Source organism: Stomoxys calcitrans, chromosome 4, assembly GCF_963082655.1.
Source record: "Stomoxys calcitrans chromosome 4, idStoCalc2.1, whole genome shotgun sequence".
Taxonomy (NCBI): domain Eukaryota; kingdom Metazoa; phylum Arthropoda; class Insecta; order Diptera; family Muscidae; genus Stomoxys; species Stomoxys calcitrans.
In genome coordinates this window covers 97739626-97747490 of record NC_081555.1, presented here as the reverse complement: position 1 = coordinate 97747490, position 7865 = coordinate 97739626, and positions in this window count along the sequence as shown.

Below are 7865 nucleotides of genomic sequence, written 5' to 3'. Positions count from 1 at the left end.
GGTACAATGCCATGCATGGTCGTTTAGATTTACCCCAAAGAGGTGTCGCACTACGGAACGCAGTTCGGGCTCGGCTATATTAAAGGTTCCTTATCATAGAGTTTAAAATTGCATCGCAAAGCACTCATTGATGTGTGAGAATTTGCCCCTTCTCGGTTCCTGGTGATTATGGTCTTCCTTAGGGTAATGTTCTCATTAGGGGAGGGATGGCACCTCAGACATTTTGACTCAAATATGGATATCAAATTCTTGCTGCCTTCCCAAGTCCCTTTAATTTGAGCGCCATATTGCCAGGGCCGGTAAATATTGGGTTGCCCAAAAAGTAATTGCGTATTTTTCATATAGTCGGCGTTGAAAATTTTTTTCACAGCTTGTGACTCTGTAATTGCATTCTTTCTTCTGTCAGTAATCAGCTGTTACTTTTAGCTTGCTTTAGAAAAAAAGTGTAAAAAAAGGATATTTGATTAAAGTTCATTCTAATTTTTATTAAAAATGCATTTACTTCCTTTTAAAAAATCCGCAATTACTTTTTGGGCAACCCAATATGAACCATTTGGAGGGTGTTTTGAGGCTGTGGCGGCCACCGGCACTTTTCACTGAAAATAGACATCAAATTCATTCCTAATTCCCAAACGAAATGATGTTCAGATTAGGGGGTGCTTTAGAGCGAACCCCAAATCACTTGGCTCCAAAATTGGATATCAAATTCGTTTTCTACTCTCAAACACCTTTCATTTGAGTCCCATATAGCCATGGTCGGCTAATATGCCCATTTGGGGTGGGCGACCTAATGTTTTATGCCACATTTGTAATCTACTGAATAATACTTTTCATTAGAGTCTCATATTGACATGAACTTCGAATATATCTGTTTAGAGGAGTTTTGTGGGGAGGGAGAGGGCCGCTGGGTACTTGGACCCAAATTTTAATACCATATTCATATTCTGGTCTCCAATACCTTTCCTTTGATATCCTTAATGTGCCCATTGGACCACTTTGGGATTTGGATGGCGTTTTTGGGGTAAGGGGGAGGGTCCGCCTTCAACCGATATCTAAAAATTATATAGCCTATGTTGCCTTCCAGACAAACGTACCCATATTGTCCCGATCGGTCCACTTTTGATTTTGGATTGTGTTTTTGGCATAAGGGGAAGGGTCCGTCCCACTCCCGATATCGAAAAATTACATTGCCTATGTTTCCTTTCAGACCAACCTACACAATATGCGAAAATTTCGAGAAAATAGGTTCTGCCGTTTTCAGTCCATACGGAACAAACGAACCGAGATCCATACATCCGTGATTGGCTAATGTGCACATTTTGGACGTTTTTGTGGGGGTGGGGTGACCCCCTAAACTTCGACATGAATTTGAATGCCAGATTCGTTATCTACTCCCGCATATTTTTACCATTTGATTTTGGGTGGCGTTTTTGGGGTAATGGTGGGGGTCCGCCACCTTCCGTTATCAATAAATTATAAAGCTTATTCTTACTTCCTGACCATATTCGTAATCTACTTCCCAATACCTTTGATTTGAGTCCCATATTGTCATGATCGTCAAATAAACCTATTTGAAGGGGTTTTGGGGCTGGGGTGGCCCCCCAGGTGATTGAGCCTAACTTTTATTATGAAATTCGTACTCTACTCTTGAATACCTTCCATTTGAATCGCATATTTTCCCGATCGGTCCAAAGTCGTTGCTGGTAACCTTCAGCCTGTCAGCATGTTTTCCGATTAGACAGTGATCTGTTATGACGGACACAATGACTGAAACGTCTGTTCTAGGCAATGACAGCAAAGCAGCAGACCTGTTCAAGTCTAAATTAGGCCACATACTTTTGGAATTCCCACAGCCCCCTCTTTGCGACCGTCTGTCATTCGTTGTCCTTCGGGCCTGGTCCTGAAATCTTAGCTTACATGTCGCTAGAGGCATACCCACAGATTCCAGTGTCCCTGGAATGTGGAAGATAGTTCCTAGTCTCGCTAACTTGTCCGCTTTACAATTATCTGGGATATCTCTGTGGCCCAGCACCCAGTACAGGTACTCAGGTAAGGTGTAATCCTCACTGCCTGGAAAATCGGCCATTGTATCAAGGATAACACAGTGTCCATAGTCGCCACATGACCAATGAGAAAGCTCCCTTAACCTTACGGCAGTGGTCGCAGCAATTTGTCTAGCCACAATGTCCAGAGGCATTAGATGTAGCATTAAATTCAGTGCATCGAATGGCGTCGTCCTCGTACGGCTGTGGTGCACAAGCAAGTCATCCTTTGGATCCGCTTTAGTATTGAACGGTAGGTGGACTTTTGAAGCGCCGTCCACCCGACCACAACACCATATAGCATTATATGTCTGACAACTGCAGTATATTCCCAATGCATGACGCGCGGTCTAAATTCCCAACTTTTGCCAATGGCTCTCTTGCAGGTGTATAGGGCAAGAGTCGCTTTTCTTGCCCTTTTCGAAATGTTGGATTTGAAGTTCAATTTCCCATCCAGCAAACCACCCAGGTATTTTGGGCTTTCTGTTAATGGAGCATTCTTTCCACCCAAGGAGACAGTTTCCACTGAAGGCAACTTGTATCTCCTGCAGGAAGGAACTACTTCTGTCTTGCATGGATTTACTCCTAGACCACTTTCGGTAGCCCACTCAGCTGTTGCCCGTAGATCTTCCTGAAGTATTGGGTTGTCCAAAAAGTAATTGCGGATTTTTTAAAAGAAAGTAAATGCATTTTTAATAAAACTTAGAATGAACATTAATCAAATATACTTTTTTTACACTTTTTTTTCTAAAGCAAGCTAAAAGTAACAGCTGATAACTGACAGAAGAAAGAATGCAATTACAGAGTCACAAGCTGTGAAAAAACGCCGACTATATGAAAAATCCGCAATTACTTTTTGGGCAACCTAATATATCGCTTAGAGTGCTGGGAATCTTTCCCCTAACCGCAATTGCCACATCATCAGCATACGCGATCACTTTTACGCCTTTTTCTTCCAGAGACAATAATATATTGATAATGGTTATATTTCAAAGTAGAGGAGACAGTATACCTCGTTGAGGTGTTCTTTTGCAGACTCATCTTTCTAGATCCACAGATCCCTAGCCTGCCTTAATGCATTTTTTAGTAAGTAAGTTATTAATAAACTTTCTTACGGTAGAGCTGATGCCTAGAAACTCCAAATCCTTCATGATTGACGTCGGTTTTACAGTATTGAAAGCCCCCTCAATGTCAAGAAATGCTATCATTGTATATTCCGTGACAGCGAGAGAATCCTCTATATAGCCGACTAGGTTGTGAAGGGCTGTTTCAGTGGATTTGCCTTTACTATATGCATGCTGCTGCTGCGACTGGCGATCTCCAAGGATCTCCGCCCTAAGATATGTTTCTATCAACTTCTCAAGAGTTTACAGCATACAGGATGATAGACTAATAGGACGAAAATCTTTCGCCTTCGTGTGGTAAGATTTTCCTGTTTTCGGAATGAAAATTAACTTAGTGTCCCTCCATCCCACAGGTATATGTGACATGCTGATACAATCAGAGTATATTTCCCTAAGCTAGGGAAACCGTCTATCAGATACAGCTGGTAATTCAACCCGTGATACACCATCAGGGCCTGGCGACTTAAAGGAGTCGAAACTTCTTTTCGCTCAAAGGATTTTCGTCTCAGACACAATTTCCCTTACAACCTCAGACAAATGCATGCCAGTGACAAACTCTTCTGGCGCCACGTTGTCCGTTGGAGAATTTCTCGGAAAATTTTTATCAATGGGTAGTTGAAGTATTTCCTCACTAGATGTTGTCTATACATTCTCCGACTTCTGAATATACCCACCGTAAAAGGTCTCGAGGGGAGGTCACCGTAGCGCAGAAGTTAGCATGTCCGCCTATGACGCTGAACGCCAGGGTTCGAATCCTGGCGAGACCATTAGAACAAATTTTCGCGGTGGTTTTCCCCACCTTATGCTGGCAACATTTGTGAGGAAATGTCTATCAACGAGTAGTTCTAGTGTTTCCTTACTAAACATCGTCCATGCACTCTCTGACTTCTGAATATACCCTTACCGTAATAGGCCTCGAGGGGAGGCCAGCGTAGCGCAGAGGTAAGCATGTCCGCCTATGACGCTAAACGCCTGCGTTTGAATCCTGGCGAGACCATTAGAAAAAAAAATTTTCAACGGTGGTTTTGCCCTCCTAATGCTGGCAACGTTTGTCAGGTACTATGCCATGTAAAACTTCTCTCCAAAGAGACACTGCGGCACGCCAATCGGACTCGGAAATAAAAAGGAGGCCCGTTATCATTGAGCTTAAACTTGAATCGGACTGCACTCAATGATATATGAGAAGTTTGCCTCTATTCCTTAGTGGAATGGAATCCATGGTGGTAGGTTCCCAGGATCCGGCCCGGACCCGAACTTAACAAGCTTTTGTCTATAGCTCAAAACATTAAACAAATATTTTTAGAACTGAAATATCTGGAAATCGTTTTAGAGTCTTTTGTTGCCTGATACCGTGCAAAGAACTTTACAAATGCGATCCATGGTGGTGGGTACCCATGATTCGGTCCTGCCGAACTAAGTACGCTTTTACTTGTTTTGTTTTCCCTCCTGTCTAATGATTCACAGTCGTGGTCTTGTTCCTTAAGAAGCTTGTAGCCGGTATGTTGTGTTTGAACATTGACGTGTTTTTACTGTTGTTTTGGTTTCTCCAAAATTTTTTTTGTTTTGCCTTCAATAAAGACAACGAGATGCATTTGCAACTTGTTGCCATGACTGCCGTTAATTTGTGTAATTATTCACTCTGTGGCATCAGCCTCACCATCATCATCATTTGTTGGCGTATGGCGGCGGCGGTGACTGCTGCTGTTTTTGGGGCCAGATGATAGAGTTAACCCTGTGGCGGTATGCGTTTTGTACGTGCTGGCGTTTTGTTGCAAACGCACTTCTTTTCAACCAGACTGACAAGAACTCTGAGTGCAGGTTTTTTGTTTAAAAATGCCGAAACCACGTATTTCCCAATTACTGGCAGGAGCGTTAGCCTCATCATCGTCCTCCACACCAGCCGTACTACCTTTCGTCATTCGCTTAATGTTGTTACCAAGCCTACATATCACGATTGCTAATAGAATGGTCAATCATGGTCAGCAGGCAAAATTCCCTTAGTCACATAGTTCTGTTTAATACACTCTGAAAAAGAAGGATTTTTCTTAGTATGTTTTCTGAGAACGAATAGGTTGGGCAATTTACAAACAAAAATTTTTGAATAACATGCAGATGACATTTTCCCTACAGATGATGATTTTTGATGAGATTTTACGTCAAGACGAAATTTCTAAAATTTCCATAAATAGAAAATGTCTTTCTTATATTCTTTCTCAAGAATTTCTGTATATTGGGTTGCCCAAAAAGTAATTGCGGATTTTTTAAAAGAAAGTAAATGCATTTTTAATAAAACTTAGAATGAACTTTAATCAAATATACTTTCTTTACACTTTTTTTCTAAAGCAAGCTAAAAGTAACAGCTGATAACTGACAGAAGAAAGGATGCAATTACAGAGTCACAAGCTGTGCAAAAATTTGTCAACGGCGACTATATGAAAAATCCGCAATTACTTTTTGGGCAACCCAATATGTAAACTACCATTCATCAAAATACGGTGAAAATTGGATACCTTTTGTCCCATATTTTGTATATCGAAATATGTTCCGATATACAAAATATGTTTTTTTTTTAGTAGCTATATCTAAAAATAAATCGATCTGAACCATATACGACACGGATGTCGAAAAGCCTAACATAAGTCACTGTGTCAAATTTCAGTGAAATCGTATTATAAATGCGCCTTTTATGGGGCCAAGACTTTAAATCGAGATATCGGTCTACATGGCACCTATATCCTAATCTGAACCGATTTGCACCAAGTTGCAGAAAAATGTCGAAGAGCCTAACACAACGCACTGTCCCAAATTTCGGCGAAATCGGACAATAAATGCGCCTTTTATGGACCCAAAACCTTAAATCGACAGATCGGTCTATATGGCAGCTATATCCAAATCTTTACCAATCTGGGCCAAATTGAAGCAGGACATCGAAGAGCCTAACACAACTCACTGTCTCAAATTTCAGTGACATCGGACAATAAATGCGTCTTTTATGGCCCCAAAACCTAAAACCGAGAGATCGGTCTATATGGCAGCTATATCCAAATCTGGACCTATCTGTGTCATATTGCAGAAATAAGTCAAGGGGCTTAACTTAACCCACTGTCCTAAATTTCGGCGACATCGGACAATAAATGCGTCTTTTATGGCTCCAAAACCTAAAACCGAGAGATCGGTCTATATGGCAGCTATATCCAAATATGAACCGATCTGGGCCAAATTGAAGCAGGCCATCGAAGAGCCTAACGCAACTCACTGTCTCAAATTTCAGTGACATCGGACAATAAATGCGTCTTTTATGGCCCCAAAGTCTAAAACCGGGAAATCGGTCTATATGGCAGCTATATCCAAATCTGGACCGATCTGTGTCATATTGCAGAAATATGTCAAGGGGCTTAGCTTAACCCACTGTCCTAAATTTCGGCGACATCGAACAATAAATGCGCCTTTTATGGGCCCAAAACCATGTCCCGTCAGTATGAAGCCCAGACTTAGGCCGAAGCCAAAGTCTCGTACGGTCTCGTACAAACGTTGCGTCACAAATAAATTCGTAAGTCACCCGACCATTGTCATTGTTCGTCCATCTAGTTCTCCACCTATCATCAAGACGCTCCAAAAGAAGAGCCTTGAGCCGCCTAACATCCCCATCTGCCAGCTCAGAAGCGGTAACCAATCCTCGAGCACTAATGGAATTCCCTTGTCACACTATACAGAACGGCCATATAACTCACGAGTAAATCAAGCGGGGGCGCGCCAAGCTATACCTGTAGTGCATCTGTCGAAACAGTCCTACCCACAGGCAAGCAAGCCATCATTGGCACCCCCTGACAAGAGAGGATCTTCTTTCGTCCTAAGACTGTCGCAGCAATTCCGTGCCATACAGGCGCTCCATAAGTTGCGCAAGCAACAAATAGACCACCACATATGGATCGAACAGCGCGACCACTAAGACCCCAACCGCTTCTCAGAACACACTTAACCATACCGGCTACTCCAGTCATCTTCTCCTTCACCCGATGCAAATGGACTAGGATACAGTCACTCCCAGTTATTTAACGAGCGCTACATTCCTGATGCTAGTTCCACCAGATCGAATCGTGAGGGGACGATTCCGCGTTTAGATGTCCCCTCTATAGTCGCCGCTCATAATCCGGATGGCTGGACCCCCTTCACAGTTCAGCATCACTTAGGACCAGATGCACTGCAGATGTCGATGACTGCACAAGTCATTACATCTCTGTTGTACTTCCTTGCCACTCTGGCGTAAGGGGGCGGCTCCTTACCTTTCCCAGCGACCATCTTCCACTTCCGTGATGGCCGCGGCAACCTTTTGAAAGTCAGAGACTCAGGGGCCATGCGCGTTTGCTTCATTCCTGTTCCGACTTTGCCTCCCTTCGCAGGACACTGTCTCAAGTCTCCGTTTTCCCAGAGATCTTAAAAGCGGGGAACTCTTTTCCTTCTTCAGCACTTTGGCAGTGTTATGCTCTTCGGAAAATCTGATTCTCTTTCCAGCTTCCGTAAAAGTGCTTGGAATGTCAGTTTCATTCCTTCCAGCATCCTGCACTTTCGCCCGTACAGTACGTACTCCACTGTCTCCTTCATTGTCCCCGGATTGTTTTCTCTGTCTTGTTGTGTGCTTAGCAAAGCCATCGCTCACTTCTGTAGTCATCCCGCTGCCCTCATCTCACGATTCGGCTGT